The following is a 14,097-nucleotide window of genomic DNA, read 5'->3' as shown; positions in this document are numbered from 1 at the left end:
ATAAAATGTGTGTTACCAATAAGTCCTCGGCCAAGTTCGATAACTAGCCAAATCACCCAGGCACTTCAGAATTATGGCCCTTGAATTACCGAAATTTAGCCTTTTTACTCTTGTCCACATTCTAAGTCGAACATTTCTCACCCGATCTTCATCAAACTTGAACAAAATGTATTTGCGAATAAGTCCTCGGCCAAGTTCGATAACTAGCCAAATCGGCCCAGGCACTTCAGAACTATGGCACTTGAATTACCGAAAATCTGTACACAGATGCTTGTGATACATGTATTGATGCATGGTTGACTCAGATACATAACTATTCAGATTATTAGGCAGTTGTGGGAGACATACGCTTTTCTCAAAAGCAGCTCTAGTTATAATATTATCATTATTATTATTATGAATTCTTGCATAAAATCTACTTTTTTCACTGGATCCGCCCATGTATAAACGGGAGAAAAATCGTGTGCAAACAAGGCAATTCACGTGCTGTTAATGCATGATTTTTATTTTTGAAATGCTTTGCCAGGGACATATGTATGTATTTCTGCGCAGACTGATATTTGGCATCTGCTTCTTGTTTCTTCCATAATAACCTCTTTTTGCAGCATTATAGATACACTGTAATCCATAGTATGTTTAGCTGTATCAGTTTCCAACCCCAAACATACTGCCCCCATCAATGTACGCTCTAGCTTCTCTTAGAGTTTACTCCCTTTACAAAGCGTCTGTTCAGTTATTGTAAATAACTGTGAATAAATAAATATCGCGTGTAACTTGTGCTATTGCCCGTTTTTAGGTATTATATTAATGATTTTTGTTAGTATCAGTCGGTTTGTTTTTACCTGATTGTTCGCAGAATTCATATAATAAACCTCGAAAGCTAGTCACTAGCTTCTTACTCATCCGTACTCTATTTGTTCGTACTCAAATTAATTCGAATGTAAAGTTGTTATTCTTAAAATAATTGTGTTCCTGTTTATCAATTTTTTTAGTTATATGCAAAATTATGTGTAATGTAACGTTTGTAATAACTAAAAATAAAAATAAGATGCTCAAAAACCTTCAAATCACGCTTTTAGTAGTGTTGTTGTTATGTGTGCCCCGGTTATGGATATTTAAAACATGTTTACCGTTTCCAAGAACAACAAGAATGGTAAATAAAAAATTGTACCGGAATCGTCAAGTCATCACATATGAAAACAATGCATTTAGTCGTCGTGTAATGTTTTTTATGCAAGAATAGCGACAATACACGTTTGTTTTGTGTATTAACGCCTGCAGAAGCCCTTGGGATATGTTTGTGACCGAGACCCCCTAGGGTCTCGGTCACAAACAATCCCGCGGGCTTCTGCAGACGTTAATACACAAAAAAACGTGTATTATCCCAACAATGAAATGAAATTATTATCATTATCATCATCATCATTATCTTTATTGTTTCCATCCCTTTATCCCTTTATTAAAATCATAGAGTTTGCTCTATCTATACTATTGTCGACGCGTGAGATAATTAAGAAATTTTATCAAAAATTGATAATGCTCCAGCAAATATTAAATGATACAAAATCAATCTGATATTCAAATTTGCATTAATATTTAATGAAGGTTTTTCAAAAATTCTATCATGGTGATGCTACCTGATATATGTTAAAAGAAGATCATTTGAAAGCACAGAGCGCGACCAAGATAAACACTAGCCTAGTATGTTCATAGCGCAACACTCTTCATACCTCGTGGCACATGCTTACAAGCGGACAGCTATCATAGAGAAATAATTTAACAACTCAATTATCTAAAAGAGGTAGCAATAGTAGCACGGAGTCTAATGAATTCGATATGAGATCCATCAATGAATACTGCGACAACAGAATACTAATAATTTATAATCCAAGCACACAAATGTATTTTAAGTTGTTCCAACTTTTATATACTTCCTTATAAATGTTGGATTTAAGTTTTAGCTAAGAGCATCTACCAACTGACAAATATTACTAACAGCTACATATCATTTTCAGTTCCTGCCATCTTGTTGTTGTTGTTTTTTGTTGTTGTTAAACGCAGCAACGAGTAAGACATATTTATGCAACGTCTCTTCTAAACTATACATTAAGTTATTAACAGGCTATGTAAGCATTTGCGATTACCTCAAGATGTTTTTGAATGACGGAAAAGCGACATAACGTTTGTTTCTGCACTTTAGTCATCGAATCATAGGACCGTCGTCGAGTAAACGGAAATCTGCGTCGTAATGGCCTGTAAAAATCGACCAAGGTATAACGCTTGCATGTTGAGGATAGCTATCAAACTTGCAACTGAACTACCGCGGTTGGTAGAACGTCAAAAAGTGCGTATTTTCAAACCTTTTCAGTTTACATATTATTTTCATTTTGGCTAAGCACTGACGAAAATGAAAATAAAGTGAAATACGTACCTTAAGAACCTCAAACGTTAAATATGTTATTCCAATATATAAATCCCTTTCTAAAGCTGTCTGCGGTATCATTGATTTATTTACCAATCAACTCGTACAAATTCCCACACAAGGAAGGTGCTATTGTGTGACACACTGTACTGGTTGTAGTCTTCCATTAATGATAAAAAATATGGCATCAACAAGTGAGATTTTATTTGTAATTAGTTTGACACTACAAATAAATATAATAATGCGATATCGGTCTGCTCTCGTGTGAACGTATAGCCAGCCAGGTGCCTGTATGAGTTGCATTTCCGAAACAAAAATTCGTAAGCGCACAAAATTACGGATTACCATGACAAATCTATTACATTAACTATTGATAGCATTGTTGATACCTGTTATATTTAGGAAGTTTGATAAATTTGATAAACATTGTGAAAAATCACTCTGCTCCTCAAATTGGCGTACTAAGACCCAATTTATATTTAATAAGGGAGAACACAATTTTTGTCCAACTACGACTAGCAAATTACATATGCGTTCTTACTGGATAAATCTCCAGAAAGAACTACAGGCTGACTGTGATAATAACAATGAAGAATTTTGGAAATCCATAGGCAGGATAGGCGTTTCTCAGTCCAAGAAAAAAGCTATTCCTATGGAAGTAGCCACAGAGAATGGTATTTCAAACGATGTTGATATTGTTCTGAACAAATGGAAAATGGATTTTAGTAAGCTTTTTACCAGACAAGTAGATACTGATATTATGCAAGATGGTCCTAATCATGTGAATAATAATGAGAGCTATATCCATACAAATAACAATTGTGATGTTCTCAATGAAGAAATATCCATTTTTGAAGTACGTAATGCAATCAATAATGCAAAAAATAATAAAGCGTGGGGCTTCGATAACATTCCAATGGAGATTCTAAAAAATGATTGTTCTGTATCTTTTTTGCATATATTGTTTACTGTATGTTTCAATAAAGGTGTTGTTCCGTCAGATTGGGGCAAAATTATTATAAGTCCTATTCCTAAATCCAGTACAATAGATCCAAGGGATCCAATGTCATACAGAGGTATCTCGTTATCATGTACTATGTATAAGATTTATTGTTCAATTTTAAACCACCGTTTGTCTAAATGGACAGAGAACAATGACATTTTATCTGATGAACAAAATGGTTTTAGAAAAAATAGAAGTACAATTGATCATTTATCGTCGCTAACCAATATTATTGATACAAGGAAAAAGAATAAACAGTCAACTTTCTGTGCTTTTATTGATTATAGGAAGGCCTATGATTTTATAGATAGAAATATTCTTTGGAAAAAATTAGGCAATTTTGGTATAAATGGCAATATGTTTTTTGCATTACAATCACTGTATCAGTCTGTATCCTCTTGTATTAGACTAAATGGTCTAAACACCGACTGGTTTGATGTTCACTGTGGATTACGTCAGGGCTGTTCTTTGTCTCCAATGCTTTTTAACCTTTTCATTAACGATTTAGTTACACGTATAAAGGCAGTTGGAGTAGGAATCCATTTAGACAATGAACAAGTCTGTATTTTATTATATGCTGATGACGTAGTACTTATTGCAGAAAACGAAGATGATTTGCAAAGTATGTTAGATGTATTGGATAACTGGTGTAATATGAATTCTATGATTATTAATCGAGATAAAAGCAATATTGTACACTTTCGTCCACAGTCGACAAATAGAACTACATTTAATTTTACGTGTGGTGGTCATGCTTTACAAATTGTAGGACAGTATACATACTTGGGTCTTTTACTTACTGAATATTTAGATTACAATAAAACAGCTAAATGTGTAGCTCAGAGTGCGAGCAGGGCTTTAGGGTTACTGATTGCTAAATCAAAATCTATGGGTACACTGCCATATAATGTATTTGTTAAATTATATGATTCGACAGTATGGCCAGTTATTGCATATGGAGCTTCAATATGGGGTCAAAAATCGTACTCGTGTATCAATGCTGTACAAAACAGAGCTATGCGATTTTATTTAGGGATCGGAAAGTATACACCTAATGCTGCTGTTTATGGGGAATTAGCCTGGCAACCACCACATGTGAAACAATTAAGATCTGTTAGTCAACAGTGGCATAGATTTATGAAAATGGAAACTAATAGAGTAAATTATAAAGTTTTCAATACAGGTTTGTTGAAAAGTGGTCAGAGATGTAAAAATTGGCAATTTGAGTATCTTAGGTGTTTAGAGAAGTTAGATTTAGTTGAAGTTTCAAGACAGTGTGCCAATATGTCATCTAAAAACTACTGTAATAAAATTGTAGAAGCAGCTATGTTAGCTTATAAAGCTGAATGGAAAACTCTTATTAATCGAGACACTGGTACAAGCAGAAGAGGGGGAAATAAACTAAGGACTTATAAATTACTAAAAGAGGACTTTGTAACTGAAGATTACGTGAGTTTGAATATGCCTTTAAAACACAGAGCCTCTCTCACTAAATTTAGATGTGGTGTAGCGCCAATTAGATTAGAGACCGGAAGATATGAAAACCTCCCTATTGAAAACAGAATATGTCCCATTTGTAAATCGTCAGTAGAAAATGAAAAACATGTACTTTTTGAATGTTGTTCATATAATGAATTAAGGCAACCAATGTTAAACAAAGCATCTAATATAAACATGAATTTTGTTAATTTAACAGAAGATGAAAAACTAGTTTTTGTACTCTCCAACAAAGATATGACTATTGTGACCGCAAAAACCTGCTACAGTATTCTTCAACTTAGATTTAACATCCTGTATAATTAGGTATGATTTTTAACATTGTATAAAAACACTGATGTTTTATCAATATAAATAATGTCTTGATGTAACATCTTGTTTTACTCTGTAGTATGTGTTGAGTATTTTTATCAAATCTGAGAAGCAGTTGCTAATTAGTTCATCCTTGATCTGATCCAGGGTGATATCTGATTTTTTAAACCATTTCGTAATTGCGCAGTAGTGCCCATATTAGTGGTCAGATTCTTAATACTTTTTTGGTTTTAAGAATTTTTTAATTTTCAATTAGCGACTGCTCCTCAGTTTCTATCATATAAATATGGTTTATGTAAAAAGATGTATGTGTACAAATTAACAGTGATAATAATTAGTCTCCTGTAATTCTGTATTGATATAAATACCAGTTTTGCATAGGAAGTACCTTAGTTGATGTCAGAGGTAATACTTTACAAACACAGGCTCGCACACACACATACATGCATGTACAACACAACACAAACACAACACAGTACATATATCCATACAACTTAAGTACACACACGCACACATACACAAACACACACACCACTTGGAATGAACACAACACAAATACAACAGAATACACTTGAAATAGCTTTACTGTGATTTTAATAGTGTAATGTACTTTTTAGCTCGACTTTTCGAAGAATAAAGTTTTTATAAAGTCAAATATCTCTCTTACTATCAATGCTATTGACTTGAAACTAAAAATAGTTATTTACTATCAAAGTCTACACCATGAGAAACAATCCCCATTACTCTGCTTTAAATTTTGAAGGAATTATGCCTCTTTTTTAACTTAGAAATTTTGGTTAAAGTTTTTGATAAAGTCAAGTCAAATATATCTCTGTTACTATCAAGGCTATTGACTTGAAACTTAAAATACTTATTTACCATCCCTGGAGAAACAATCCCCATAACTCTGATTTGAATTTTGACATAATTATGCCCCTTTTTAAATTAGTATTTTGGTTAAAGATTTTGATAAAGTTAAATATCTTTGTTACTATCAAAGCTTTTGGCTTGAATTTTAAAATACTTACTTACCATTAAGTCTACACCAGAAGAAACAATACCCATAACTCTGGTTTGGTTTTTGACAGAATTATGTCCCTTTTTAACTTAGAATTTTTTGTTAAAGGTCAATATCTTTGTTACTATCAGAGTTTTTGACTTGAAACTCTAAATAGTTATTTACAATCAAGGTCTACACCAGGAGACACAATTCCCATAACTCTGATTAGATTTCTGTCCCTTTTTAACTTGGAATGTTTTTGGTTTTTTTTTTTTTTTTTTTTTTTTTTTTTTTACTGGCAAAGCTCTCATTCAGAGTCAAGCACTGAGAAAAGTCGAGCGCGCTGTCTTATGGACAGCTCTTGTGTTGTTTTTTTTTAGATAGTCTCTTGTAATTCTATATAGAATGGCCATTTACTGATGATATATATGATTTTTATTGTTTGTATATATGTATAAAATGGATGAGACTCAAATAAAATATTAAAACAAAATATGAAATATAATTGCTTAGATGTGTCGATAAATGGTTAATTATAAACACAGTTTTGGTTAAAAATGTCACATTGGCTAAATTTCAGATTTCGTTTGTGCCTTTTTTTGTATAACACGATCTGGTTTCGAAAAAAAAACGTGTATTTCACGTAATATCAGTAAATAAGTAAATATCTTTTTTATCCTTCAGTCACCTTATTTCTATTCATGTCATGTACATTCAGACACTTTTCGACATTGTACAAATGATAGTGATAATTGTTTCTTTTTATCAAGCTACTACAAATATGTTTTAAACCATTTAATAATATATTGACACATTAGATCTTATTCTGAAGTCTGAGTTGAAGCAGCTAAATCTAGACTAGTTCTATATGTATATTCATCAATAAGCTTTATGTATTTGTCTGTTTAAAAATGCCGAACTCTTACTGCTACGGCTACTGCACTCTGGAAGTAGGTCATCCGCTGGAGTTGGAGGACTAATGATGCTGACACAAAGTCTTTCGTCAAATCGTCTTGAACTTTATTTTATACCTATTACTGAAAGTATGGTAAATAAATTGCCTGAGAACGGTCACCTTCGGAAACACAGCTCATTAAAACAGCACTGCATGCTTAAAACTCCTATGGATTGTTTCTATTAAAAAGGCTATGAGACATTCTGGCGAGAACAGAAATTATTGGTATTGGAAGTGTAATACTGAACAGTTGATTAATACATGGTTCAAATGTTTATATAACAGTCATTGATTTTTGATATTAGTTTTGTTGAGAGAAAAAAATCTTTGTCAGTATATTTCTGCACATCTTTTGATCAATATACATCATCATATAAGAGCATGCCTCAAAAAAAAAATGAAGCCAAAAAAAAACAACAAAAAACAGCTGGAAACGTTTAGTAAAACTATACCGACAAGCATACTAAAATCCTTATAACAGGACCATGTTTTTTATCGAAAGAAGTCCCTAGTAAATAGATTTTAATTTTTCTATTTTTGCGCATTTTTCGTGTAAAACGAGTTCTTTGAGCATAATTTTTCAATGTTAGATGTATTCTGCACGAAATGTGACGGTTTACATGTTTATACTATAAATATTAAATCATCAAGGTCTGTCATTTCACTATTAACTATTCAACGTTCAGTTTTCTTTCTATTTTTCGTGATATGAATTTCATGAAAGGAAGGTGTAGGAAAAGTCGTATTCTATAAAGGTACGTAAACCAGATCTGAAATGTTCGATTTTATATGAAATAAAGAAGGATTGGAATTAGTGACTTTTAACCTGATAAAATCTTTTTGTCACATCAAAATAGGAATAAACGAAAGCCTGGCTTAATGTTTAGGCAACATTTTAGAATAAAAAGGATTGAAATAAAACAAATGAAATACTCAGTATATAAAAATACCAAAACAAATTGCTTGATAACAGATACTTAAATAAAAAGATAAATCATGATATAGAAATGAAATACCTGTAAGTTGCAACGTTTGTTATGTTATTCCAATACAAAGATTCCTATATATTTCTGCCTGCAGTATGATAGATTTATTTATCAATCAACACACACAAATACCAACACAAGAACAGTGATATTGTTTGAAATACACTCTAATTGCCAGTAATGTTTGCTTAGCAATCACTGCCACACCACAACCCAATATTAATTGATACTGCTGTAATGAGACTCTCTCCTAATAACGCAATTCACTTATGATATTGTGGCAGTTGAGTCCAATAAATCCGGGGTGTTCAATTATTTCTTTTTATTTAATTTAATATTTGATAAATAAAAATAATATTGCGTGACGATTGGATAAAAGACACTACGTCTGAAATCATTCGTCCTCGACATCTGATTCAGGCGGGGAAGTTGGCAGTAAGTTTGTACTGGTTAAGAATCCAGGAACACTGGTTAGGTTAACTGCCCGCCGTTACGTAACTAAAGTACTGTTGAAAAACTGCGTTAAACCCAAAACAAACAAATAAAATCTTCTATTTTTCGTATCAGAAGGGTTGCGATTTCATACATGTTCGGGTACGCGAATATGCAAGTACTGAGTGTTTTATTGCTATAGAGTCAAAATTAGAAGTTTTAATTAAACATAGATTTGTATGTAACAAAATTATCGAAAGCTGACAGCAGGTGCTATAAAGATTATATATAGATATTTCGGCTGGTCGAAAAAAAAACTGTATGCGAGTCTGTATCATGTCAATAGTTCATAAAAGCTTTGTTACAAAACCTAATTTAAATTGTTTTTTCCTTAGATGATAATAGCCGTCGATTCACATAGAAAAAGCCAAAAGCTTAAAACCACATCCTTTGTATGTAAATTGTAAATTAAATTAATTAATTGTAAATTGTTGCTGCCTTTTAACAACATACACAGAAATAGACAAAATAAGGAATGGTTATGACTGCGTCGTTATTTCAAAGAAATATATGACCTAGAACTTTATCTTATTTTATACAGAAAAATCTAAACGCATATGATAAAGGCACTAAATGGCCTGATTTATTGCTATATGTGTACTGAAGTACGGAATTACAAACATAAATAAAAAAGAAAAGTATTTCAAAGTGACATGAAATACCTTTTAAAGCGGAAACCTTTCCTTTTTTATTGCAGTGTAAAGATGCCTATCTACTGCCAGTATCATTGATTTGCTTACTAATCGGTTAGCAAGGCGAAAACTGTATAGTCTTTCATTTCAGAGAAAAACATACGTAGCACCAGTAAATGGCTTTTGATTAGTAATCAGTCGGACAATGCGAGAAAAAAATACACAAGCAGACATAGATTACGAATTTACGTACAGCTTTTGACCTATTGATTAAACCCTCTGACAAAGGCAACATTTGTACATTTTCAAAACAGAATGAAAATCTACAGTTGAGAGCTGCAGACCTACACATTTCAAAATTATTTTCAAAAAGCGGAGAAATTTAGAAGAATAAAAAATCAAAAGTAATTTCTCATGTAACTGTTTATGCATGCTAAATAGTCTTACGGTCGATGCAGCCTATATTCGTGCATATGAACTTTGAAATTTAGCTGATAAACAAATACCTCTCCTTATGCCTGTTTTACTACCAGTTTTGAGAACGAGGCTAGCATCACAGGAATTAAAATCGTTTTATAAATAAAACATTGAGCACTTCGAAACGTTCAGATTCTGTTGATAGGAAGGGTTTTCTATCAATCTGGCAGTTGTAAAAGAACTGTTTTTCTTAATTTACCCCAACAAACGCATTAAATTCTTCGCAGAAAATATCGCGTATGAGTAATTGACTCAAACTGGACATTATACGTAGTTGTAAGTAATTTGTCATTTCAAACATTTTATTTCAAATATTCAAAATAATCTTTGGCAGAACAGCAACAAAAGTTCGTGTTTTCAAAACTTTTCAGTTTACATATTATTTGTATTTTGGCTAAGCACTGACGAACATGAAAATAAAGTGAAATGCGTACCTTTAGAACCTGAAACGTTAAATATGTTATTCCAATATATAGATCCCTATCTAAAGCTGCCTGTGGTATAATTGATTTATTTATCAATCAGCCCATACACATACTCTCACAAAGAAAGTGCTATTGTGCACTGTACTGGTTGTAGCCTTCCATTATAGACAAAAATATCATCAACAAGTGACATTTTATTTGACACTACAAATAAATAAACAAAATTTCATAAGCTTACGAAATTACGGATAACCATGACAATCGATAATATTGTTGATACCTGTCATATTTGAGAAGTTTGATAAATTTGATCAACATTGTGAAAAATCAATCTGCCCCTCGAATTGGCGTATTTAGACCCACTTTATATTTAATAAGGGAAAACACAGTTTTTGTCCAACTACGGATAGCAAATTACATATGAAACATAACTGCTTAGATGTGTCGTTAAATGGTTAATTGTAAATACTGTTTTTGGTTAAAAATGTCACATTGGCTAAATTTCAGATCTCGTTTGTGCCTTTTTTGTATAACACGATCTGGTTTCGAAAAACGTGTATTTTACGTAATATCAGTAAATACGTAAACATCTTTTTTACGCTTCAGTCACCTTATTTTTATTCATGTACATTCCCAATATACAAATCATAGTGATAATTGTTTCTTTAATACCCTATAGGTCTTGTCAAGCTACTACAAATATCTTATCTAGACACATTTGACTTTATTCAGAAGTTTGAGCTGAAGCAGCTAAATTAATAAGCTTTATTTCTTTGACAGTGTTTAACGACATTTTACTAACGCTCGTTGCTACGGCGGTCATTTACCTCTACTGGTTACCCGCTAGAAACGGAGTTGGAGGCCTAATGATGCTGACACAAAGTCTCGAATTTACCTCACAAAGTCTTTCGTAAAATTGTCATGGAGATTTGAATTAACCTCACAAGTATTTGGGCAAAACGTCACGGTTTACTGAAATTACCTGTCATGAGAACGGTCACCTTCGGAAACACAGCCCATTAAAACAGCATTGCGTGCTCTATTAGAAAGACTGTGAGATATTCTGGCGTGTACGGAAATTATTGGAAATGGGAATGAAAGATCGAACAGTAAATTTATATAGCAGTCATTGATTGTCGATATTAGTTTTGTTGTGAGAAAATAAATGTCAGTATATTTCTGCACATCTTTTGATCAATATACACCATCATATAATAGCATGTCTCAATAATTGAAAATATATACATAAATTATACATATATACAGCTGGGAACGATTTGGTAAAACTATACCGATAAGCAAACTAAAATCCTTATAACCGGACCATGTTCCTTATCGAAAGAAGTCCCACGTAAATAGATTTTAATTTTTCCATTTTTGCGCATTTTCGTGTAAGAAAACAATTTCTTCACTTTCAGAATGTATTCTGCAAGAAATATGACGGTTTACATGTTTATACTATAAATGTTGAATCACCAAGGCATGGCATTTCACTAAGAAGTTTTATTTCTGTTTCTGGTCATTTTATGATAGAAATCTCATAAAAAGAAGGTGTAAGAAAAGTTATATTCTATAAAGGTACGAAGATCAGATCAGTAATATTCACTTTTATATGAAACAGAGCAAGGATGTAAAAAAAAGTGACTTTCAGCCTGATAAAATCTGTTTGTCACCTCAAAATATGAATAAACGAAAGACTTAGTGTGTAGACAACACTTAAGAATAAAAAGAATAGAAATAAAACAAGATAAAACACGATATAGAAATAAAATACCTGTAAGCTGAAACGTTTGTTATGTTATTTCAATATAAAGATCCTTATATATTGCTGTGTGCTGTATGATTTATTTATTTATCAATCAACTCACACAAATACCAACACAAGAAAAGTGATATTGTTTGAATATTACTCTAATTGCCGATAATATTTGTGATCAGGGCCAAACCACGACCCAATATTAATTGATATTGCTGTAATGAGACTCTTTCCTAATAATGTAATTCACCTAATTCAATACATTTACTTTTATTTATGTGACTGCTTATGTAATGTAATGTCGTCTGCTTGAAATCATATTGAGTGGCGATTTGATAGAAGACCATTCGTCATCTACCTCTGATTCATGTGGGGAAGTTGGCAGTTACTTGCGGAGAACCGATTTGTACTGGTTTAGAGTCTAGGAACACTGGTTGGTTTACGTAACTGAAATACTGTTGACAAACGGCGTTAAACCAAAAACAAACAAACAAATAAAACCTTTTATGTTTCGTATCAGGGGGTGGGGTGGGGTGGGGTGGGGGGTGGGAGGATGCGATTTCATATATGTTCGGGTACGTGAATGTGCAAGTACATACTGAAAATGTATCCATGCTACTAGTACTTTATTTGTCTCTAAATAAAACGAGGAATAATGCAGTACATTCCTATATGTATAAAACGACTATTGTTCCTAAAAGAAAGAGAATATTTAGTTTTTCTTTCAATTCTTAGTTTTTTAGATTAAATACAGAACATGTTCATATATTACCATAGTACAGCTTTTGTAGCAAGTTATATGTTCAATCACCCGTTAGATACATCCACGCAAAACGATTTCTTTGAAAAATTGCGCTTTGAACATTGCAGAATGACATTATAAATGCACTTTACTACCTCCTTTGGGAATCGAAGAACATCAGAGTTATGTTTTTTGACAGTTTCTGAGATCATAATGAAGTTGTTAATATTCTCTGAGAACATTTTGCTATTGTCCCGAGTCGGTCGTGTCATCAATATAGGTATTGATCTGTGCTTATGTGTTTCCGTCTGAGCTTTCAGTTCTGAATTATGCATTCTTAAACATTAGCAACGTACTTGGCACTACATTTTGTATTAAAGTAATTAGGTGCATCTACCACGATTCGTCTCTGTAATGGAATGTGACAGGAAACATCGTTTTTATAAAGGGAAAGCGTCGTCACATGTATGTTGTAACGTTTGGGTGAAAGTAGAGAGATACAAGAAGAAATAAAACTGTACGGATATAAATAGAAAATATACATGTAGGTAGAAAATTGTACCCGCACGTATAAAACTACAATTTTCTACTTACATGTATATTATGTCTTTATACCCGCAGGTTCATTTTTGTCATTACTTGATTTATCTCTTTACTTTTCACCCAAATTGTACACCATACATGTAAAGACGCTTTCACTTAATAAAAACAATGCTTTTCTGTCACATGCCGTTACACATACGCTTGATAGATGCATCTTATTACTGATGCTGTGCCGAAACTTGTATTCTTGCATAAAAACTACTTTTTTCACTGGATCCGCCCATGCATAAACGGGAGAAAAATCGTGTGCAAACAAGGCAATTCACGTGCTGTTAATACATGATTTTTATTTTTGAAATGCTTTGTCAGGGACGTATGTATGTATTTCTGCGTAGACTGATATTTGTCATCTGCAACTTGTTTCTTCCATAATAACCTCTTCTTGCATCATTATAGATACAATGTAATCCGTAGTATGTTTAGCTGTATCAGTTTCCAAGCCCAAACGTACTGCCCCCATCAATGTACGCACTAGCTTCTCTTAGAGTTTACTCCCTTTACAAAGCGTCTGTTCAGTTATTGTAAATAACTGTGAATAAATAAGTATCGCGTGTAACTTGTGCTATTGCCCGTTTTTAGATATTATATTAATGATTTTTGTTAGTATCAGTCGGTTTGTTTTTACCTGACTGTTCGCAGAATTCATATAATAAACCTCGAAAGCTAGTCACTAGCTTCGTACTCATCCGTACTCTGTTTGTTCGTACTCAATATAATTCGAATGTAAAGTTGTTATTCTTAAAATAATTGTGTTCCTGTTTATCAATTTTTTTAGTTATATGCAAAATTATGTGT

The sequence above is a fragment of the Mercenaria mercenaria genome, chromosome 5, assembly GCF_021730395.1.
Source record: "Mercenaria mercenaria strain notata chromosome 5, MADL_Memer_1, whole genome shotgun sequence".
NCBI classification, from domain to species: domain Eukaryota; kingdom Metazoa; phylum Mollusca; class Bivalvia; order Venerida; family Veneridae; genus Mercenaria; species Mercenaria mercenaria.
The sequence above is the reverse complement of the archived record's forward strand: the minus strand, read 5'-3'. Positions refer to the sequence as shown.